Source organism: Callithrix jacchus, chromosome 3, assembly GCF_049354715.1.
Source record: "Callithrix jacchus isolate 240 chromosome 3, calJac240_pri, whole genome shotgun sequence".
In the NCBI taxonomy this organism is placed as follows: Eukaryota; Metazoa; Chordata; class Mammalia; order Primates; family Cebidae; genus Callithrix; species Callithrix jacchus.
The window spans coordinates 187,584,207-187,608,943 of NC_133504.1; the positions used below are offsets into that span (position 1 = coordinate 187,584,207).

Here is a 24,737-nt window from a genome sequence, read left to right on the forward strand (position 1 = left end):
GCCTCACTTTCGACTCCTGGAGTGTTGCGCCTTTGACCCGCCATGCATGACTCGTGTCCTCTAAGTGGCGTTGCTGTGTTAAGTCACAGATGTGGATCTCAGCCTGACCATCCGCTGAGGGTAGGGATCAGCTCGAACATCGTGAAATTAATTTTTCCAAACACAGTTTTTGGAATGTGTTGAGCTTCTCTTCATGGGCAGTTCTGGGGGAATGTCCCATGGGCAGTACGAAAGATGGTTTATTTTGCTCTAAGGTATAGGTTAGCATTATGCTTTTATCTTTTATGTTTATTTCTTTTAGGGACAGGGTTTCACTCTGTCACCCAGGCTGGAGTGTAGTGGTGCGATCACAGCTCACTGCAGTCTCAAACTCCTGGCCTCAAGTGGTCCTTCCACCCCAACCTCCTGAATAGCTGGGACTACAGGTGCACACCACAATACCCAGCTAATCAAAACCTTTTTTGGCCAGGCTTGGTGGCTGTAATTCCAAAACTTTGGGAGCGAGGTGGGCAGATCACAAGGTCAGGAGATAGAGGCTATCCTGGCCAACATGGCGAAACCCAGTCTCTACTAAAAATATAAAAGTAGCTGGGCATGGCAGTGCATGCCTGTAATCCTAGTTACTTGGGAGGCTGAGGCAGGAGAATCACTTGAACCGGGGGGGTGGAGGTTGCAGTGAGCCAGGATCGTGCCACTGCACTCCAGCCTGGGCAAGAGAGCGAGACTCTGTCTCAAAACAAAACAAAACAAAACAAAAACCAGAGTCTCGCTTTGTCACCCAGGCCGGCCTCAGACTGCTGGCCTTTGTCACCCAGGCCGGCCTCAGACTGCTGGCCTTTGTCACCCAGGCCGGCCTCAGACTCCTGGCCTTTGTCACCCAGGCCGGCCTCAGACTGCTGGCCTTTGTCACCCAGGCCGGCCTCAGACTCCTGGCCTTTGTCACCCAGGCCGGCCTCAGACTGCTGGCCTTTGTCACCCAGGCCGGCCTCAGACTCCTGGCCTTTGTCACCCAGGCCGGCCTCAGACTGCTGGCCTTTGTCACCCAGGCCGGCCTCAGACTGCTGGCCTTTGTCACCCAGGCCGGCCTCAGACTGCTGGCCTTTGTCACCCAGGCCGGCCTCAGACTCCTGGCCTTTGTCACCCAGGCCGGCCTCAGACTGCTGGCCTTTGTCACCCAGGCCGGCCTCAGACTGCTGGCCTTTGTCACCCAGGCCGGCCTCAGACTGCTGGCCTTTGTCACCCAGGCCGGCCTCAGACTCCTGGCCTTTGTCACCCAGGCCGGCCTCAGACTCCTGGCCTTTGTCACCCAGGCCGGCCTCAGACTGCTGGCCTTTGTCACCCAGGCCGGCCTCAGACTGCTGGCCTTTGTCACCCAGGCCGGCCTCAGACTCCTGGCCTTTGTCACCCAGGCCGGCCTCAGACTGCTGGCCTTTGTCACCCAGGCCGGCCTCAGACTCCTGGCCTTTGTCACCCAGGCCGGCCTCAGACTGCTGGCCTTTGTCACCCAGGCCGGCCTCAGACTGCTGGCCTTTGTCACCCAGGCCGGCCTCAGACTGCTGGCCTTTGTCACCCAGGCCGGCCTCAGACTGCTGGCCTTTGTCACCCAGGCCGGCCTCAGACTGCTGGCCTTTGTCACCCAGGCCGGCCTCAGACTGCTGGCCTTTGTCACCCAGGCCGGCCTCAGACTCCTGGCCTTTGTCACCCGGGCCGGTCTCAGACTCCTGGCCTTTGTCACCCAGGCTGGCCTCAGACTCTTGGCCTTAAGTGATCCTCGCACCTGGGCCTCCCAAAATGCTGGGATTAGAGGCATGAGCCACTGTCCTCAGCTGAGCAACTGTGTTTTTAATAATATTGTTTAGGTCTTTGGGTCCTTGTCTATTTTCTCTTTTCTTCATTGGTCAAGACTTGAGAGCAGGGAATTAAAGAGTTCCACTATGAATGCCCTTCTGTTTCTTCCTGTGTCTCCACCAGTTTCTGTCAATGAATGTCGATGCTGTGTTAGCACGTAAAATGCGTTTACCAAGTGCCCACTGCGTGCCAGACATTGGGCTTGATGCTTGTTTAATGGAAATACAAACCGTAGCTCCTCGCTGCAGAATGTTTTGGAAATGCACAGAAGTGTGCAGCATAAAGCAGCTGCCTTTCCCATCTTAGTACCTTTGCCACGATCCTACAAGGTAGATGTCAAGTCTACCTTGTAGGATCGTGTGACGTGTCTGAGATTGAGACACGTTGAGAGGCGTGTGAGAGCTCCGGGACCGGCAGGCCAAACCCGGACCACAGCACTGCTGGTTCAGCTCGCACAGGGCTTCAGACACGGGGGTTACAAGTCCCACAGACTCGGTGCTTAAACAGTGGAAACTGGTTGTTCACAGTTCTGGATGCTGGAAGTCCACGATGGAGGGGTCGGCAGGGCGGGTTTCCCCTGAGGCCTCTCTCCTTGGCTTGCGGATGCCGTCTTCTCACTGTGTCCTCACAAGGTCACTCCTCTGTGCGTGTCTGTGTCCTGAAATGCTCTTCTTAGAAGGACCCCAGTCAGACTGGATCAAGGTTTGCCCTGGTGGCCTCACCTCTCCTCTGAAAAGGCAGTGTCTCCACACACAGTCCCATGCCGAGGGATTAGGATTCAATGTATGAGTTTGCAGGGGACATGATTCAACGTCTAACATTTACCAAATTTTACAAAGTGGGAGCTTTTGCTTCACAGTCTGGGCTTTAGGATTTAAAGGCCCAGCCCGGTCAGACAGCGTCTTCTGCAGCCTCCATCAGCTGAGCTGAGTCCCAGACACCTCGCCTGTGATGTCTTCCTGTCCCTTGATGCATTACTCTTGGTGACACTGGGGCACTGGTTGAAGATGCAGGCTCCAGGGTTTGCCCTGTGACCTAGCAGGTGACCTCCAGCCAGGAACTCTGGGAGGCTCCATTGCTTCATCGATGAAGTCCACAGAATTCCCACTCATGGGTGGGGATGGGGCTAACACGAGCCGATGCTAGGTGAGCACAGAACTGTGGGGGATACACGGCAAGCACTCAGTCAGAAGTCGTGATTATTAATGACAACAGCACGCCCAGTCCCAGGGTAAGAATGAGGAATGGGGGAGTTGAAGCTCAGACTTGAGGTGTCCTGTTGCAGGGTCCCCTGGTGCAAGCACACATGGGGGAACCTTGTTTTACCTGGCCCCCACACATGCCCAGCTCCGCAACTCTGCTTTTGCTTGTGTTGCTGTGTGAGACAGGGTCTCACTCTTGGCCAGGCTGGAGTGCAGTGGTGCAATCTTCACCTCCCGGGCTCAAGTGATCCTCTGATCTCAGCCTCCAGAATAGTGCGGACCACAGGTGCACACCACCCCACCCAGCTAATTTTTTACTTTTTGTAGAGATAGGGTTTCACCGTGTTGCCCAGACTGGTCTTGAACTCCTGGTCTCAAGCGATCGTCCCACCTTAACCTCCCAAGGACTGAAATTACCAGCATGAACCACCACGCCTAACCCAAGTGATTTATTTTTTAGGAAAAGCCACTCAGGAAATGTGCTCAGGGGAGCTGCTGTTTGTTTAATTGACTTTTGTAAGTGGGAGCCCTGGCAACTCTAAAAATCCCCGGGCCGACTTCCTTGCCTGCACCCCACATCCAGAAGCCCCGTGGAGTGTCCAAGGATTCGCTCCCGAGACCCCAGCAGCTGGCAGCCGATGCCTTCTGTCTTTGACCTGTGCTGGCTGCTGTTAGAGTGTCATTCTGTGAGAATGAATCTATTTTTCTGTTGAATGTATTCCATTTGGTGGCTGTAGGCTCTAATGTAGCTGGGATTAAAATCAGGTCAACAGGATTGAAAGTGAATAGCTCCTTTAACCTGAAGAATACAGATGGGCCACTAAAGTTAGCCCTTCTCTTCTCCAGAGGGTGTCCCCACGCAACTGACCCTGCAGGAAGTGGCCCAGGGACAAGTGAGGAGGGCAGCCTGGGGCAGGGAGGGTCTGCTGTTGCCTGTCACTGGGAAAGGAATCACAGCAGGTATAGAGGTCACAGTAGCTGTGATTCTGAGAGCTTGCCCAGTACCGGCCATTGCTGTAAAACAATCCTGTGCGTGATTTGAATGAATCCTTATAGAACTTTATTACTGCTCATTATCTCACCCGAGGCAGATCATTATGTATTTCTTATTGCCGTCATCGATTGAATATGAAGCATCACTGATCTGCCCACTCTGTGCCCCGCAGAATACCAGGCTAGTTTTTCCTGCGTTAGCTTATATGGTCTTTGTAATCATATGCTATGGTCGAAGAGGCATTTTTTCCATTTTGCAATAAAGAAACTGAGACTCAGAGATGAGGTGACATACCCCAAATTTCACAGCAGGATGATGGCAGGGAAGGGGTCCCAACCTGTCTCACACGAAGCACTCCTGTTCCCTCTGGGAGGTCCTTTGTCACACCCTGGCAGATCCTACCCCCCCACAATGGGAGCATGGGCGCCTGCAAGCCATTCCATCCTGGGACGGCTCTCTTGCCTAAGGCTATGCCTCCTGCTGCTACGCCTCTGAGTGCCAGCCCAGGCTCTGTGGCATCCTGCACGGTGCCTCTTCTCTAAATACCCTCCCAGTCCCGCCGTTTTATTTGAGACAGGGTCTCACTCTGTCTCCCAGGCTGGAGTGCAGTGGTATGATTGTAGCTCAGTTCCTGTGACCTCCGAGGCTCAAGCGATCCTCCCACCTGAGCCTCCCCAGTAGTTGGGACCACGGGCACACACCACCATGCTCAGCTAATTTTTAAAGATGGGGTTTCACCATGTTGCCAAGGCTGGTCTCGAACCCCTGAGCTCAAGCGATGCTTCTGCCTCCACCTCCTAAAGAGCTGGGATTATAGCCACCACACCCGGCCTGTCTGGTCCCTTCAGCAGGCATCTTTTCAGTCCCCTTTGGAGGTAGGAGCACAAGTCTTGGCCACGCTGGTTTTGCCCCTGCCTCCTCCCCTGTGGCCCTTGCATCAGGCTTCTCCATCCCCTTGCAGTTCCAAGCTCCCTGGAGCTTACGTGACAGCCACACAGCTTTGAGGACCGTCTTCTGTTCCTTCCTCCTCAGCGTTTTTGTCAGGCTCTGCACGGCAGCCGCCTCCGCTGCTTCCTTGCCTTCCCCACGTAGGCCCTGTCAGTAGCTTCATTATTTAGTGAACAAAATACATAATTTGGAGGTAACTTCATTATCTTAATTGTGCCACATAGATGCCAAGTGGAGTTTTCAACGATGGTTGTGTACGAGTCTTCTCACAGAAACACTGTCAATGCAGTGATTTTGAGCATGAGCCTTGTGTCTCCGGTGCTGCTTCCCCCATTAATGTCACCCCTTGCCAAGAAGGAGAGGGGCAAGACAGCGAGATTTGATTCGATGTCAGCACACTCCTTGGAAAGGGAACGCCTACAGCTGTTGCCCAAATTAGCGGCTCCTCCTCGGGAATCACAATTTGGCAGCTCCAGCCTCAATGCAGCCGCCGGCAGAGAGGATCTGGGCTCCTCATGCTCGCCCGACCTGGGCTGGACACTGTCATAGCAGCTGTGGGCCCCCTGCCTCTGTTATCATAACCCCGGGGAGTCAGTGACTGTGAATAACATCATTTTATAAAGGGAAATAACAGAACCTGCTTGTCTGACTCACACACTCCAGGAGGAGACACTCCCACAGAGAGAGAAGGGGTGTAGGGGGCCGGGTGAGGGCTGGGGGATCCCACTGCAGGCAGCTCTAAGGCTTTTATTAAACTGACTAAGAAGAAAAGAATCACAACCAGCGCAGGTGGAATGCTAATGCTGGGTGAGGCTTTAGCCTCCAGGTGCTCAGAGAAGCTTCTGAGTGTGGCCTGGGCAGGCGCAGGGTGCAGAGCACATTGGGAAGCAAGCGGGGGAGGGGGTCCTACCCCAGGAGTGGGCTATGCTCACTTCTCTTGGTTTCATGACAGTCCATTCTTATGTTTGAGAGGTGGAGTAAAGTGGCGGGGACGAAGGACAGCAAACTTTGTCCTTGCCTCTGTGATGGGCTCTGTGATCTTGGTCCAGGGAGATAGAGTGTGGAAGGGCCGAGGGAACAGCCTGGGCAAAGGCCGGGGGCTATGAGGGAGCAAGATGCCAAGGTGGGGTTTGAGGTGGAACAAACCCATATCCCAAATATCCGTAGCTGCCAGTCAGCCTCTGAATGCCTAAGCCAGGTGACATAAGGCTGTCTGCTGTTTTCATAGACCAGCTGCAAGGCCTGCTAAGAAGTGGGCATCCCCACATGCTGGAATCCTTCCACGCTGTGTCCTACTTGACCCTCACACCTCCTCTTGGCAGATGATTTTACCTACCTAGTTGGGGGGTCTCAGACCCTGATCTCAAGCCCTGGAAAAGTTGTCGCCGGCATTTTCTGCTGTATTTGGCTTTTCAAGATGAATCCATTGCTAGTCACGGACTGAGCTGGTATTATGTGCTCAACACCCATCTGGCCACTGGGCCAGTGCCCAGGCTTCTGGACACGTGTTTGTGCTGGAGGCCTAGGGCCCAGGAGGAGGACCCTGCCCCTGGAGAGCTGCGGTTCCAGGGGGATCCTGATCAGCGAGGCTGACTTTGCCTGTGGCAGGGTGTGGGCAGTGCTACCATGGCCACCATCACCACCTCCAGCATCATTACCACCAGCACTATCACCATCATCACCACCACCAACACCATCATTCATGATGGTGATAGCACTGTCAGCGTCATCATCACTATCACCACCATCACCACCTCCACCATCATTACCAGCAGCACTATCACCATCATCACCGCCTCCACCACCATTACCATGATGGTGATAGCACTGTCACCATCATCATCATCACCACCATCACCACCTCCACCATCATTACCACCAGCACTATCACCATCATCACCGCCATCACCATCTACACCATCATTATCATGATGGCAATAGAACTGTCACCATCACCATCATCACCACCATCACCACCTTCACTGTCATTACCAGCACTGTTACCATCTTCACCATCACCATCATGACTACTGACATCACCATCATCCATCACCATCATCACCACCATCACCACCTTCACTGTCATTACCAGCACTGTTACCATCTTCACCATCACCATCATGACTACTGACATCACCATCATCCATCACCATCACCACCTTCACTGTCATTATTACCAGCACTGTTACCATCTTCACCATCACCATCATGACTACTGACATCACCATCATCCATCACCGTCATCATCACCACCATCACCACCTTCACTGTCATTATTACCAGCACTGTTACCATCTTCACCATCACCATCATGACTACTGACATCACCATCATCCATCACTGTCATCATCACCACCATCACCACCTTCACTGTCATTATTACAAGCACTGTTACCATCTTCACCATCACCATCATGACTACTGACATCACCATCATCCATCACCGTCATCATCACCACTATCACCACCTCTACTATCATTACAGCCAGCACTATTATTATCACCATCACCATTATTACCACCAACATCACCATCACCACCATCATTATGGCAATCATCACCACAATCACCATCACAGCCATCCTCATCATCGTCATCACCATAACCATCATCAATATCACCACCAGTACTACCATCACACATCATCATCACCATCACCATCATCATAACCATCACTATCACCACTGCCACCACCATCACCACCATTACTACCATCATCATTACCGCCATCACCATCATCACCACCATCACCATCACTGCTGTTCTCATCATCACCATAACCATCATCAATATCACCATCAGTACTACCATCACACATCATCACCATCACCACCACCTTCACCACCATTACTACCATCAACATTACCACCATCACCATCATCATCAGCATCATCATTACCATCATCATAACCATCCCATCAGCACCACCACCACCGTCACCATCATTACTACCATCACCATCATCACCATCACTGCCATCCTCATCATCACACCATAACCATCATCACCATCATCAATATCACCACCAGTACTACCATCACACTCATCAGCATCACCATCATCATAACCATCACCATCATCATCAGCATCACCATTACCATCACCACTACTGTCACCATCAGCACCATCACCATCATCATAACCATCACCATCACCACTGCCACCACCATCACCACCATTACTATGATCATCATCACCACTACCACCATCATTACTACCATTACCATGATCATTATCATCTTCACCACCACCACTACCACCATCACTGCCATCATTACTACCATCAGTATCAACAGTATTACCACCACCACCACCATCACCATTACTACCATTATCATTACCCACCGTGACCACCACCACCACATCACCACCACCACCACCATTACCACCATCATCACCACCATCACCACCACCACCATCATCACCACCATTACCACCACCACCATCACCATTACTACCATTATCATTACCCACCGTGACCACCACCACCACCATCACCACCACCACCACCACCACCATTACTACCACCATCACCACCACCACCACCATTACTACCATCATCATTACCACCACCACCATCACCATTACTACCATTATCATTACCCACCGTGACCACCACCACCACCATCACCACCACCACCACCATTACTACCATCATCATTACCACCACCACCATTACCACCACCACCATCACCACCACCACCACCATTACTACCATCATCATTACCACCACCACCATCGCCATTACTACCATTATCATTACCCACTGTGACTACCACCACCACCATCACCACCACCACCACCATTACTACCATCATCATTACCACCACCACCATTACCACCACCATCACCACCACCACCACCATCATCACCACCATTACCACCACCACCATCGCCATTACTACGATTATCATTACCCACCATGACCACCACCACCACTGTCACCACCACCACCACCACCATTACTACCATCATCATTACCACCACCACCATTACCACCACCACCATCGCCATTACTACCATTATCATTACCCACCGTGACCACCACCACCACCATCACCACCACCACCACCATTACTACCATCATTACCACCACCACCATTACCACCACCACCATCACCACCACCACCAATTACTACCATCATCATTACCACCACCACCATCACCACCACCACCATTACTACCATCATCATTACCACCACCACCATTACCACCATCATCACCACCATCACCACCACCACCATCATCACCACCATCACCACCACCACCACCACCATTACTACCATCATCATTACCACCACCACCATTACCACCATCATCACCACCACCACCATCACCACCACCACCACCACCACCATCACCACTACCACCACCATTACTACCATCATCATTACCACCACCACCACCACCATTACCACCGTCATCATTACCACCACCACCATCACCACCACCATCACCACCACCACCACCATTACCACCTCATCATTACCACCACCACCACCACCACCACCATTACCACCATCATCATTACCACCACCACCACCATCACCACCACCATCACCACCACCACCACCATTACCACCTCATCATTACCACCACCACCATCACCACCACCACCATTACTACCATCATCATTACCATCACCATCACCACCATCATCATCATCATCATCTATATAATTTGTGAAGCCATATGCTTGGCTGGGAAGTAGAATCCAGGTCCAGCCCAGGTCTTGTTGGCAGTAGGTGCCCAATCCACCCAGGATAGTCTGAAGTGAATTGAGTCCACTCTCAGGCAGCTTTCTTTCCAAGTGGAAAGGCTCCAAGTTGTCTTTGGACAGGGAAATGCCCCTGTCTTTTCGGTGACATTGTGTTCTCGTTCCTCTCAATGTGGTAGAAAGCAATGTGGCTGACATTTTCTCTCTGGGCTGGATCCAGAGTCCTTGCAAATCATGACTTGCAAGGCTGCTGTGGGGTGGCAGTGGGTGGCCGTGGCTTCGGGAGCTTTGGTGGGGTATACTCCTGCAGGTGCTCTGTTTCTGGGTAGTCTCCTTCCTTGAGGCAATGCACAGGGACTCAGCCCATGGGTCAGGAGGAGATAAAGGGTCTTGGCAGTGGCATTCTCGTCCTTTGAGAATGGCTTTTGTTTAGTTCTCTCTACAAAATGGAGTGCAAGTCAGGGAGCGAGCTAATGTGCCAGCTAACATAACCTAGTAGGTTCCAGGAGCTGTTGTGAGGACTTCATGTCACCCTGGCAGTGACTTTCCAAGGCTATGGGTGTTAGCTCCATGTCACAGAAGAGAAAAATTTGGCTCCCAGAGCCCAGGAACCTTGGCTGACGTTGCACAGTGTATGGATGATAGAGCCTGGGTTTAAAAAGCATTCATCACGGGGGCACTTGAGCTCCTGCATGCGGCTCAGGGAGGTAGCCTACCTAGGTTCAGGACCTGGCTCCCCGCTACATCCCAGCTGGGAGCTTCATAACCCTTTTTGTCTACAGGATCTCATCGGTGGAGTGCAGGTAAGGCTGACTCTGGTCTTGTAGAGTTGCTATCAGACCCAAATGAGTGGATTCGTGTCCAGTCCATCACAAGGGTTCTTAGTGTTAGCCGTGGTTTGTATTGTTACAGGGCTGAGTGGTCTGGGCAGTCAGGGCTTTGCCAGCTGTGATGGCAGCCATGAGATGCCACGGAGGGGGCTGATGGGACTGGTCCGGGCTGCAGCATGGAGGCCAGGGAGTGAGAGGCGGCTGGAGTGCTGTCAGCAGAGCTGGAGGGCAGTGCGGGGTGTGTGGTGAGTCTGGGAGGGTGCAAGATTTGGTGGTCACTTAGGCATGTAGGTGGGAGGGGAAGGGGTGTGTGACAAGGAGGACTCCTAGGATTTTGTTTGGGGCACCAGGAGGGTTGGGGTGAAGGCTGAGATGGGGAGCTAGGACAAGAGCCAGGTCAGGGGCGTCCACCAGAGCTGTCAAGGGTTCAGTTTTGTATGTAGGGGTTATGCTTTCAAATGTTTTTACAACCCAGAACAATTTTTCAAAAAAAGGATCTCAGACTGCTCCCCGATGTGTAGAACAGACGCGTGGGGCCCCTGCCATCAGCGTGGAATGAGACACCGCCCACCTGCCCACCGAACGGCCGCTGACACTCAGGGTTGGTGCAGGCCCTGGACGCCCCGGCATGCAGGCTTTGTGCCTGCCAAACCAGCATACCTGCAGTTTGTGCTCATGGCTGTGGCCAGGGCTGCGCTCATGATAATAAACACGTGTGTCGCTTCGCGGAGCCTCCTTGGGAGAGCGAACCAGGCACCTTCTTTGCAAAGTGTCAGATAAATTCACAGCCACCACCGTCTGTCTCTCTTGGCAGGGACCAGGGATGTCATTGCCAGGACTGGGCTGCCTCTTCCCCTCATGAAAATAAAACGGCAGCCAGCAAATTGAGCCTGGGAAGACAGTCAGTGGGGGGCATCCTTGCCCGGTGCCAAAAGCGGGGCCTCTGTCCCTTGTTTCCGTTTGTCACAGTGGCATCCGTCAGCACAGGCACCTCAGTTCTGTGCCAGAGGCAAATGCAGGAGGAGTGACAGGGTGGGGGGGCACAGGCTCCCCACACACCCCTGCCACCCTCCTCTTGTTCGGCATCCCCCATCATCTTGAAGATGAGGAAGGAGAGGTGGGATCCTTGTTCTCTCCTTGTTCACTTCCTTCCTCCCTCTCTTCCCTCTCCTCCCTCGCTCTCTCTCGGTTCGGCCCCCGCCCCCTTTGTAAAACCTGCATGGACAGTAGTGCCCTGTGCTCCCCGGCCCCACTGTGAGTGTGTGGCTGCTGTAGCTACAGCAGAGTGGAGTCCCTGCTCCCCAGCAGCCTGTGGGCCAATCCTGCACCCCTGGCTCAGCACAGGAGGTGTTTCTGTCTCATTCACCGTGGGAGCCCCCTGCCATGCTCCTGCAGCCTTCCCCTCCTCCCTCCCTTTCCTCCCCTCCAGCCTCGCCCTCTTCTCCATCCTCATCGGCCTTGCTAGTTTCTGTCTTTGCGCCGGCAGTTCCCTCTACCTGGAACCTCCTCCAGGCTCCCATGCACCTGCTCCCAGGTGTCAGCTGTTTGTCACCTCCTCTGGGAGACCTTCCATGTCTCCTGCGCCTGGCACCTCCATGATGTTTGTCACCATCAGATGGCCTGTGTGCTCACCACATGTGTTTCTTGTCTACCTGCCACCTCCAACAGCTTCACAGGGCCAGGGACCTGCCCACTTCCTCCTCCAGTGTGTCCCTGGCACAAGGCTAGGTGCATGGTAGGTTCTCAGGAAGCCGCCGCTGAGTAAAGGTATTCCTTTGCTCCTTTATTCATTCATTTATTCTCTCAGGGGTACTCAGTGCCCACCCCTGGGAGGCCAGGTTGGAAGGACTTAAAGTCACAGGAGCCATCTTACTGGATGGATGGAGGTGTTGGAAATAGATGCTTGGTGCCGCAAAGAAGACTCAGCACTGAGGATCTTTCAGCAATGCGATTGTTACTTCCTGGACTGCAGGAAGGGTCCTCTCACTCTCACTCACCAACAGTAGGTTAGTGCAGTGAGGTTCCCAGGCCGGCTGCCCCAGAGGAAGGCACCAAGCATTTTCCCAGCAGTGGTGGATGTCAGAATAACCTCTGGGTGTCCTCGGAGTACAAAATCCCCAAAGGGGAGCCCTGTGTTGTGGCCCCAGCAATGACATTATTACCTTGGCCGCATTAACAGAGGTATAGGGTCTGTGGCAAGGGAGGCGGTGGTCTTGTACTTGGCAATGACTTGGCCACACTTGGGACATTATTCAGGTGAGGTCATCCTACTTCACAAGCAGCAGCAATCTTGTGTCCAGAGAATGGGGTGACCTGGCAAAGTCACGTCAAACGGAGTGGGGAAGCACAGAGTATTTGGATGCTCACAGCCTGGGCTTGAGTTTGTGGGAAGTAGAAAAGTTCCTTTTTAAAGTTTCCTTTCTTGTTAAAGAATAACTGTGCTAATAACTTTGTGAAGCCCTATCCCATGTAGCTGTTAGATGTGCCGTGCTTACAGGCATGTAGCACGTTCTGTATTCTTGTACTTTCACCAAGATATCTGTGCTGGACGTGCTCACAGGCATGTCCCAGCTCTCCATTGCTTTTACCTGTTTAGAAAAGTTTAAGTTATTAACCAATTGTGTTTTAGTTTAAATTGTGAGGTCTGGCTCCAGCCAGTGGAGATCAGACACAGCAGTAAGGACGACCCCAAATGAGTAAGGGATAAATGTGTGTGTTTTCCTTTGTTCATTGCACTCTCGTGGCAAGATGGCTAGTGAGGGTCCCCTTCCTGCAGCCCAGGAAGTAAAAATTGCGTTGCTGAAATATCCTTGGTCTCAGTGCTGATTCTTCTTGGTGGCACCAAGCATCTGTTTCCAACAAGTTTCTGCTCCACCCCTTGCTAGCTGTGTGACCATGGGCAAGTCATGTCACCTCTCTGAGTCTCCAGGTCCTCCTCTGTAAAGTGGGAATGTGAGCCTGTCTGTGCTGCAGGGTGCTTGGGAGCAAACAGATGACCTCAGTCAAGGTGGTCCACAAAGTAACGGCACCCAGGATGCAGGAGCAAGCTGTGGTTGCCAGGGTGCTGGCTCTCCTCGCTCGGGGCTGGGCTGTCCAGGCTGAGCTCTGCCTTTGTGGAATGTGCTCCCGTGTGGAGGCCCCTGCCCGGCCCGGCGCTTGTGTGCTCAGGAGCCCATGTTGGCTCCGACTCTCGCTAGGAAATTGCTTATTACGGGTCTGTGAAAGTGTGCATTGAATACACGCAGTTTATTTTTAAATAAATGTGGGGAAGTGAAACCGAAAGAGACAACTTAAAAAGAATGTTCTCTGAGTCTAACGGAGACTTCGGCAGGGGCCCAAAACCTGACCCCAAATCCCAGCTCAGGAGCACAGGTGCTGGCAGCTCCCAGGCCTCCCGCCACCTGGGCCAGTACTGTGTGTCGGCCTGGGGTTTCAGTGCTGCCCCTGAGTGCGTGGGCTTCCCATGACCCCGAGTCCTCAGCGCTGGGCTTCATGGAGACTACATGGAGACTGGGCTTCATGGGATAGGAGCATTGCTTAAATGCCATAAGGTCCTGTTTTTACAGAGGGCTTGTGGCCCCCACTCCACCCAGCCCTGTTCACATGTGGTGGTGAGGCGGTTGGTGGTGCTGAGGGTGATGAATGTGCTGGAATCTTGTTCCAAAGCCGAGAGGCCATGCAGAGTGGACACAGACGAAGGGGACCTGCCATGGCGTGCTCCACAGTGAGCCCGTCTCTCCAGCGAGGCTGGAGCTGATATCAGCAATCAACAGCAGAGAATTCCTAGGCAATTAAAAAAGCAGTGTGGCCAACAGCATGTTAAGTAATAAAGCCCAAGGGAAGGGCTGCCAAGTGGCATTGGTGACAATCTCTCAAGCCCACCCTCCCGCGGGCCTGGTCACCGCCCAGGTGCACGTCTCCCCCTTCACCCGTCTGGACCTGCCACCTCCCAGGAGTCCTGGCCTTCAGGGTCATGCCTGACAATTCACTGGGTCCCCCCAGAAGCCAGCACACCCCGTCACCATGCTAGGTGCCAGGAGCTGCAGGCCCAGCCACGCTGCCCTTTAGGGGCTGGTCCTGGTCACAACCCCAGGTGCAACTACTAGGAAGGCCTGCCCATTAAGGACCACCTCCCTGGTTCATGGGAGGGGCCGAGACATGTTCCCTGAGTGGCTCAGTGCCTGGAGGCAGTTTGCAGTTTGAAATTGGCCAGGAGTATCATGAAAACACAAGCATAAGTGATGTGGTTTAGCTGTGGCCCCACCCAAATCTCATCTTGAGTTGGAACTCCCACAATTCCCACGTGTCCTGGGAGAAACCGGGTGGGAGGTGATTGAATTATGGGGGTGGGACTTTCCTGTGCTGTTCTCGTGATAATGAAGGAGTCTCACGAGATCTTATGGTTTTAAAAACGGGAGTTTTCCCCGCATAAGCTCTTCTCTTGTCTGCCGTCACGTGAGACTTGTCTTTCACCTTCTGCCACGATTGTGAGGCCTCCCCAGCCATATGGAACTGTAAGTCTATTAAACCTCTTTCTTAGGCTGGGTGTGGTGGCTCTCGCCTATAATCCCAGAACTTTGGGAGGCTGAGGTGTGTGGATCACCTGAGGTCAGGAGTTCAAGACCAGCCTGGGAAATGTGGTGAAACCCCATCACTACTAAAACAAAAACAAATAATTAGCCGGACGTGGTGGTGCGAACCTGTAATCCCAGCTACTCGGGAGGCTGTGGGAGTTGAATCACTTGAACCTGGGAGGCGGAGGTTGCAGTGATCTGAGATTATGCTGCAGCACTCCAGCCTGGCCGACAGAGTCAGACTCTGTCTCAAAGCAAAGCCCAAATCCCTCTTTCTTTTTTTTTTTTGAGACGAAGTTTCGCTCTTTTTACCCAGGCTGGAGTGCAATGGCGCGATCTCGGCTCACCGCAACCTCCGCCTCCTGGGTTTAGGCAATTCTCCTGCCTCAGCCTCCTGAGTAGCTGGGATTACAGACACGCGCCACCATGCCCAGCTAATTTTTGTATTTTTAGTAGAGACGGGGTTTCACCATGTTGACCAGGATGGTCTCGATCTCCTGACCTCGTGATCCACCCGCCTCGGCCTCCCAAAGTGCTGGGATTACAGGCTTGAGCCACCACGCCCGGCCCCCTCTTTCTTTTATAAACTGCTCTGTCTCAGGTATGTCTTTACCAGCAGCGTGAAAACGGATGAATAGGATAAGTAAGTGGCCACCGTAAGCTGGTCTCTCTCTTCGGTATGTATCAACTCCCTGCAGCAGCCCCATTGCACGGATGAGGAAACTGAGGCACAGAGAGAGCCGTATGTGTTTGCTAAACCACACAGACTCCAGAGGCTGGACTTGGGGGTGTGTCTACCCCGGAGATCCCATTTGGAATTTCTGAGACAAGTTTGGTTTCGAGTGCTGGAACTGGGAAGCTGGCACAGCAGGTTTGGGGGAGTGGGATGGCTGCAGCTTTGCCGAGTGCCCTCCTAGTGCATTAGCCCTGCAGGTCCTGGCCAGCCCCTCCCCCGCACCTCTGGTCGGCTTTGCAGGTTCTCCCGCCCTGTGGAGTGGATCCACCTGTGGCTCTTATCAGTCTCCTCAGCCTGCAGCCGCCCTACCCCAATGCTCCTATACATCAGCTCTCACAAGCTTCCGGAGCTTTTGCACACATGGTCTCCTCTAGTCCCCTCCCCCCCCACCATGTTCCTGCCCCCTTCCCATCTGGAAGGCAAGAAATAGGAGCTGTGTGACCTTGGGTAAGTTACTCTCCCTCTCTGAGCCTCAGTTTCCCCCTCAACAAAACAGGGATAAGAAGCAACAGCCACGTGAGTGCTGGGATAATGCAGGGATGGCCTCAGTGCCCCCCAGCTTAGCTGTTGGCAGCTCTGCTCCTGGGTGGCATGTGTGCAGGGCATCCAGGTGGGGCCCTCTTTTTTGGTCAATCCCTGGGCTCTTCTTGGGGGAGACTGTGCCCAGAGATGGGCATAGCCACCAGGCTGGGCAGGGCACTTGGGCTCCCTGACCTCCAGCCCAGGCTCTGCTCACGGCATGAAAAGGACTGAGAGTAGCTCAGGACTTGCTCCTGTGTGACTTGGTCTCTATTTGGTTGTTGGAGCCTGGGCAGAGGCAGAGGAGCGCCGGGCCCCGGGCTACCTGCTGTGAGCGTGCAGCTCGGCCCTGCAGAGAAGCGGGAGGAGGAGCAGGAGCAGGAGAGAAGTTTGTATTCAGAGGACAGATTGGTCCATCTGGGATTGTCATCATTATAGCTCTTCATAATTAGTTGCAGCAAAGCTGAGCAGAGAATTAACAACGCGATTAAGACTTTATTTAAAATTAAGGTCCTTGGCATCTCAGCTAATACTTTATTGAAAAACTACACATCAACACAATGGACGAGCTTCCAAAGAGAAACAACATTGCCCATCATCCTCGTGGGGCTCCCCCATGTGGGGCGTGGCCCCTTCCTGCTGGCAGCAGGGTGCCATCCCAAGCTGGTGTCCCCACCAGTCTCCACGGCCCTGACAGTGCCCTCCTGTGCCTTGCTCCTGTGTGACATTTCTCTGGGTGAAGGGACTGGGCCCCCCTTACTTATCCTCTCTGGCTGGTCCCTGCCTTTGCACACAGGGGACTGTGGCTTCTGTTCTCACCAGATTTTGCTTTGCTCTTTTATCCCTGGCTGCCTGCCCAGCACATCCCTGACCCCACCCCATCCCCTGAGCAGCTGCTGCTGATTCTTCAAGACTCGCCTGTGGGGTCCCCCTGTCTAGAAGCCTGCCCTGGACCCCAGTCTAATGTGGGTCCCTTCTGGGCCCTGCAGCACAGGGTGCAAGCTTGCCTCTCTCCCCAGCTCTCAGGGACCCTGGACAGCAGAGCTGAGGTCTCTTCAGTGCCACGTTGGGACCAGGTGTCTGTTGAGTGGAGGACATGCTTCACATGGAGAGTTGGAGCACAGGATGTTTGTCCAGAGGTGGAAATGTGGGTGCGGGTGTCCCCTTTGACCCTCCTGCCACATTCATGCGAAGGTCTGTGGGGGCTGTGCCCACAGGCATGCCTGTTGCAGGTCTGAGAGCATCGGGGCTCTTCCCATGGCCGCCCGTGCCCCGCGTGGTGGTAGATCAGGCTCTGCTTCTGACATGGAGCACAATCTAAAGTGGCTCCGCCGGGCCCTTCATGAGAGCCCTGCCACACTCCCCTGGTTTCCATGGTGATGTCAGTTTCCCATTCCGCCTGCTCTTCAGAGGGATTATCAATTCATTCTTTCATACTTAGGCCTCACACTCCTCCTTGTGCTGCTTCCAGATTGTGTTGTGTTGGTCGGACACTTCATTTATTATCTGACACAAGAAAGAAATGAATGAGTCAGAGCCTAGGTTAGTTTCTTTCCTGGCTTGCTGTGCCCACAGAGGAGCAAGCACAATGTGACATGCTGGCATCGTGATCTGGAATTCCACGGTACACGTGGGTTCTGGAGCTGTAGGTTTTCATTACTTGTGGATGAACTGAGCTGCCGTGTGGCCACCTACACACCGACGCTGGGAGCCGTACAGAGGCGGGTGTGTGCCAGGAGCTGAGCTTCGGTGTCAGCTCGCTGTGGGTCCCTCAGTAACTGCGTGCCAGGCATCCGACGGAGGTGCTGTGTTGGACTTCACTTCTCTGAGCCTCGGTTTCTACCAGCTGTGATGGCCACAGCTGAGATAAAGAGGACGCCTACATGCTGGTGGCTCCCAGAAGGGCTGTGTTGGCTCTGGCAGGAAGCTCCTGGAGTTGGCAGGGGAGTGAGGGAAGATGCTGGCAGCTGGGAAAAGTGGAGAGGAGAGGATAAGAGCGGAGAGGAGAGGATAAGAGCGGAATGGGTGGCTTGCGTGGACGGGATGAACAAGGCGGGCTTGGGATGTTCAGTGTAGAAACAGGCAGGACATGGGTTCCTTTCACTGTGGCCCTTGCTGGTATGGGTCAGCCGGCTTTGCATCTGGGCACCCCAGAAACCAGAAGGTGTGTGGAGGATGCGTGTGAATCTGGTGTCTGTAAGTTGGGTGTTTGTAAGTCAGTGTTTGAATGCAATAATAATGATTAAGTTTTCTTTAAAGCTAGGTTTATTGAGGTATAAATTACATGTAGTAAAATTCACTTTTGTTTTTTTTGAGACAGTTTTGCTCTTGTTGCCCAGACTAGAGTGCAGTGGGGTGATCTCAGCTCACTGCAATTTCTGCCCAACCTAGGTTCAAGTGATTCTCCTGTCTCAGCCTCCTGAGTAGCTGGGATTACAGGTGCCCACCACTATGCCCAGCTAATTTTTTTATATTTTTCGGAGAGACGGGGTTTCACCATATTGGCCAGACTGGTCTCGAACTCCTGACCTCAGGTGATCCACACACCTGGGCCTCCCAAAGTGCTGGGATTGCAGGCCTGAGACACTGCACCCGGCTTGAAATTCACTTTTTAAAGCATATTTTTCAATAAGTTTCAATAAATGTGTATACTCCCGGAGGCAGCACCACAGTTGAGATAAAGAACATTTCCCTCACCCCCCAGAAGTTCCTCTGAGCCCTTGTGGTCAGCACCCCCATCCATCCCCAACCCCTGGAGCCCCTGGATCTGTTTTCTGCCTGCCCAGAGTACCACATAAATGGAATCACACAGCATCCGTGACCTTCTGGGCCTGGCTGCTTTCACTCCCACAGTCCTGTTGTGATCCGCGGTGCTGGCGTGTCTGTTCATGACGTCAGGAGTTCCTTCCTGTTCGATGCTGCATGGTCTTCCATCATGTGAACGAGGCTCCGTTTGCTGGTCCTGTCACCAGCTGCCGGACCCCGTGGTGGTTTCTGTTTTTTTCCTGTTATGCATAAAGTGCTCTGTACGTTTGTGTGCGGGTTTTGGTGTGGATGTATGCTTCATGGCTCTTAAATACGTAGCTGTGACGTGGCTGGATATGATAAGTGTATGTTTAACTTTGTAAGAAACTGCCAAATTCTTTCCAAAGAGGCCGTGTCCCTCTGCATTCCCAACGCCAAGGTGCGAGAGTTAGAGTTGCTCCTCGTCCTCTTCAGCACTTCCGTCAACTTTCACATTTGAGTCATTCTAATAAGTGTGTGGAGATACTGCACTGTGACTTAATTTCGTGTTCCCCATAAGGAATGATATTGAGCGTCTTTTCCTGTGTTTATTCGCCACCCATCTGTTTTATTTGGTAAAGCAAATATTCAAATTTGGGGGTCACTTTATAGTACATTGTTTGTCTTTGTTGTATTGAATTGTGAGAATCATCTACATATATATATTTTTTGAGACAGGGTCTTGCTCTGTCGCCCAGGCTGGAGTGCAGTGACACAGTCTCGGCTCACTGCAACCTCTCCCTTCCGGGTTCATTCTCCTGCCTCAGCCTCCCGAGTAGCTGGGATCAAAGGTGTGCACCACCACACCCAGCTAATTTTTGTATTTTTAGTAGAGATGGGGTTCTGCCACATTGGCCAGGCTGGTCTTGAACTCCTGACTTCAGGCGATCCGCCCGCCTCAGCCTCCCAAAGTGCTGGGATGATGGGTAAGAGCCACTGTGCCCGGCCCCTTTGTATATTCTGAATATAGACCCATTGCTGGATGTGTACTTTGTAAAAATTTTCTCCCGGTCTGTGGCTTTTCCATTTCTTAGTGTTCCTAGAACCTGTTTTAAATGTTGATGAATTCCATTTATCTATAGATTATCCATAGATCACTTTATAGATTAATATTTTTATGGTCCCTGCTTTTGTGCCTTATCTAAGAATCTTTGACCAATCCAAAGGCACAAAGATTTCCCCCCCTTGTTTTCTCCTAGAGGTTTTACAGTTTCAGAGTCTACGTTTAGGCCCCGGATCCAGTTCAAGTCGATTTTTTTCCATGGTGCAAAGTTAGGATTGAGCTTTTTTTTTTTTTTTCAAAGGGACGTTCAATTGGTCAGTGCCATTGGTGGGAACCAATGACTAATTTTAAAGGAATGGAAAGAGATGGGGGAGAATTCCTTGGGAGAGGGACTGAGTGGGCCCAGCAAGGCCTGTGGTGGGGAAATGCTCCTCCCCTCCCTCCAGTGAGAGAGGGAGAAGGGCAGTGCAAAGCTGAGTTTGTCCCGGCCACGGGTCTGAAAGTGGCACGCTCCCTTCATGAGCAAGATGGATTTCTCCCATTGTGATGAAAATCGGGTGACACGCTGGCAGCAGTGACACCAGCACGGGGACGTCCCCCAGATGTCGTCTGGGTGTTGCTTTCCCAGATGCAGTGGCTTGGCCTGCCCACTTCTCCTGAATTCATACCATCTGGCCAAATTCGCCTTTGTCTGTGCCTCGGCCAGGCCCTACCCTGCTCTTTCCCGAAGCCACCATTGCTTTTTGATAACCATCAAGACCTGAGGTCCCCGATTGCCGAACAGCCCACGCATTGGTAGGAACTATTCAGAGGTGGCCCGAACAGTGTCTAGGTCACTTCCCTGATGGGCTCAGGCTTGGAGTCCCACAGCGTCACCTGGCCCTGCAGCCATCTGGTGCTCCTTCCAGCCTCCCTGCAGGGGTAGATCGTGGGTGAGGGGAGCCCTTTCTGCTGCAGGTGGCCCCCCGCGGGGTGTGTGGTCTGCATAGGCTTGTGGGCGAGGCCTGGAGCTGGGATGGAGCTCAGCTCTGCAGTGGGGACTTTGCTGTTGGGCTGGGATTTTTTCCAGTTACATTGACATTTGCATTCTCAGACGGCAGCGTCTGAGCAAATCTGTTGATCACTGGGGTTCCTGGCATAGTGACGAGGGGGAGGAATGTGCAGGGTAACTCGTGAGGGGGAAAAGGGGCTTCGAGGCTGCCTTGTTTAACTGGCTGCCAGGACTTTCCCCTGCAACACCCTGTTTGGGTTGGTCCCAGGTTCTGCTTGTACCGTTCCATCCCCGTGAAGTGGAGCTACCTACCCTGATCAAAGGGAAAGTCTGCCTCCGACGGGACCTCTGTGTCCTTTCCTGTTCCCTTGAGTCAGGTGTGGGGATACAGAATCATTGAATAAGCGTGTTGGACATTTATGTCAGTGTCTCATTCAGATGATAAATGGAATTTCTAGAGTCATCAAGGCAGCTCCATGCACCTCTGTCCCTGGGCATGGAAATGCTCACGCTATGTCCATGTTGGGCGAGAGATCTCAGTTTCCTGGGCCTTGCAGCATTGTAGGGCAGTCAGCAGGATACTGTGGTGGGATTTCTGAAGCAAGATCTGGTATGGCTGGAGCCAGCTAGTGAGAAGCCTTTGCTCACGCGTGTCCAGTCAGGGGAGCCATGCTCATGTGCATGGGTGAGATGCCAAATTGCACTTCCTCGATTGCATGGAGGAACAGCTGAGTTCAGGCTCGGCTACCCGAAATCAGCGCAGCCTGAGCCAGCTTTGTGTCAGTGGTAACAGCTGAAAACAATGAAAAACAAACCCCAAACACAGACGCACGTGCAGCAGTGTACTACACACCCACCTGGAGCCTGCTGGAAGAGACTGAGGATTATTGGCTGCCGGCACTGTGTCCACAGAGGGGTGGACAAGGACGGATGTCCCGGGTTTGTGTCGAGTGGATGTGGCTTCTTCGTCTATCTCATTTGAGTCACTTTCCCTATCCTCTGCCACTTGTCATTCGCGTGCAGGTCACTTGCCTCTCTGGGCCTCGGCTGCAAATGAGGATAATAATACCTAATCAGAGGTGGTTATGGAGATTGGATGAGGCGGATGCTTATAGCTTAGAGAGGTCTAGGTAAATGCTTGTGATGCAAACACACAAGCCAGGTGACTGTGAGGATCAGATGCAGGCAGCTCTGGAAAGAGTTCTTGGCACACGGTAGGCATGCAGTTGGTGGCAAAGCCTGTCTGGGCAGGGAGAGCCCTGTGTGCATCTGTGTGCAATAGGAATAAACAGGATCTCTTCTGTAATCTGATTTCCCCCAGGTTGTAAATGTAAAGTATGCTTATTATAGAAAGGTTGGGTCTACAGATATACCGCCCTGAACGTTCCCGATCTCATCTGAAACACGAAGCTAAGCAGGGTCGGGCCTGGTTAGTACTTGGATGGGAAGCTGCCTGGGAATACCGGGTGTTGTGGGCTTTTTTTATATAAAAAATAAAAAAGCTGGAAAGTATGTAAAAGAGTAAAAAAACGTGGCTGGGCACAGTAGCTCACGCTTGTGATCCCCGCACTTTGGGAGCCCCAAACTGGTGGATCATTTGAGGTCAAGAGTTGGAGACCAGCCTGGCCAATATGGTGAAACCCCGTCTCTACTAAAAATACAAAAATTAACCAGGGTGGTGGCGGGTGCCTGTAGTCCCAGCTACTCAGGAGGCTGAGGCAGGAGAATTGCTTGAACCTGGGAGGCAGAGGTTGCAGTGAGCCGATATCACACCAGTCTACATCAGCCTGGGTGACAGAGTAAGAGCCTGTCTCAAAAAAAAGAAGAAAACAATTCACTCATACCCGGAGGTCATTATTTTCTCACGCAGGCATATTTCTCTCTGGTTCATTTTCCGCACGTGTCTGTGTGTCTATATGCGTGTCTCTGTGGGTTTATACATAGGTATGCCTAAATAAAGGTTTTAAGACTTACAAAGAAAGGACCGTGACCAGCGATCTAGTGGAGTTAAACAGGTATTTGCTGCTCATCTGGTGGGTACCAGCTCTGCAGCTGGTCTGCAGCTGTGACAGTGGTTTGTGCCTGTGAAGAGTTTACAGTCACGTGGAGGAAACAGGCATGTAAGCACGTGTTTTCAGCATGCGTGTGGAAGTACAGGGAGGACACGCTGTGTCTATAATTTCAAGTATTTGTTCACGTCACATTGTGTCGCGAGTATGTTGTCAGATCATTGCTTGTCTTTCGTTTCCTCCTGATCTGTGTTCGTTGATGGAATGAAATGGTTATGCTATGGTTTATGGAACCATTCCCCAATAGGGGTTGCTTCCGGCTTGTTATAAACAAATGGTGCTGACGAGAACATAGATACAGCTTCGAATGTTGACAAGCAGATGTGTCCGCCCAGTCCCAGAACTGGGGCTGTGACCGTGGGGGCGGACTGGACCTCCTGCCGAGGGTCGGATTCTGGTGGAAGGGAGAACCACGTGAAGCCGCGTGCCGTGCTCCCAGCAGGCGTGCAATAGACATCCATCACTCCAGCTTCCCCTCTGAAAGCCCAGACCACATCCCGATGCATGTTTAAACAGTTCTGCCAAATTTGTTTCATCATTAACTTTCAATCACTGTTAATTTTAGACAGGGCTCTTAATTCAAGTTTTCTGTCTTTGTCAAGTTGATGGAGATGGCTCCGTTTTTAGCCCTGATGTGATGGCGGCAGGGCTCTCCTTCACCCGGGATGGCAGAATGCCCTCTGCCACAGCTGGTAATGAGATGCCAGGCATGTGATTCAGCTCAATCAGCTCAGGACGTTTACGCACGGAGTCTGATTTGACAGGTCTGTTTTATAGCAAGTCGCGTCCCTGAAGGGCGCCTTCTATTTGATATACTTAAGGCAGAATTCAGCCATATGTTTGGGCCCCAACAGAATCGTTCCCGTCTTCGTCCTTCCATGGAAGATACATCGAGTTCACCCTGGGGAGATCTTTCAAATTAGATTTCAAAGATGAAGATCTTGTTTTTTTGTGTGTCCAGAAACTTAACCCTTCCATGATTTTTTCCTCTCTCCAAATAAGTCGTAATATACCCCGATTTTCGCGAAGAGGGATATATGTTTTTCCCTCTGCTTCTAGTTATAGTTAGATTACCTGAACTGCTTGGAGAAGCTAAAGCCACATTTATTTGTTACAGGTGTATTTATATCAAATACAAATGAGGTGGAGGGACCGGTGACTCTTCATGGTCATGAAAATGAAATCAATTTGGTCTCGGAAAGTAACCTTGGGTGAGACTTGCATCTCGGTTGAAACTTACTCTATTGCTTCTCTTCGGGCTAATGTGTATCATTGGAGGGGCCCATTCAGATCATGTAAAGCACCTTTATGGGGTTCTGTATTAGTCTGTTCTCATGCTGCTATGAAGAAATAACCTAAGACTGGGTAGCTTGTAAAGAAAAGAGGCATGGCACAGTTCCACACGGCGGGGAGGCCTCAGGAAACTTGCGGTCGTGGTGGAAGAAGCCGTTTTCACATGGCTTCAGGAGAGAGAAGTGCCAAGTGAAGGGGGAAGTCCCTTATAGAACCATCAGATCTCCTG

General features: G+C 52.3%; 1 protein-coding gene and 1 pseudogene across 10 annotated transcripts in view; both read left to right on the top strand.

Moving 5' to 3' along the window:
• The window catches only part of SORCS2 (sortilin related VPS10 domain containing receptor 2), a 575,162-nt gene that overhangs the window by 171,476 nt on the left and 378,949 nt on the right, over positions 1-24,737 (top strand). The window contains exon 1 of one of the 10 annotated variants that reach the window (XM_054253507.2): positions 14,975-15,053. The exons of the other annotated variants lie outside the window; for them this stretch is intronic. The gene's annotated coding sequence lies outside the window, so the exon portion shown is untranslated. Of the gene's footprint in view, positions 1-14,974; positions 15,054-24,737 lie in introns of those variants that run through there. 10 annotated transcript variants of the gene reach the window in all.
• Positions 22,506-22,624, top strand: LOC118152458 (5S ribosomal RNA; annotated as a pseudogene).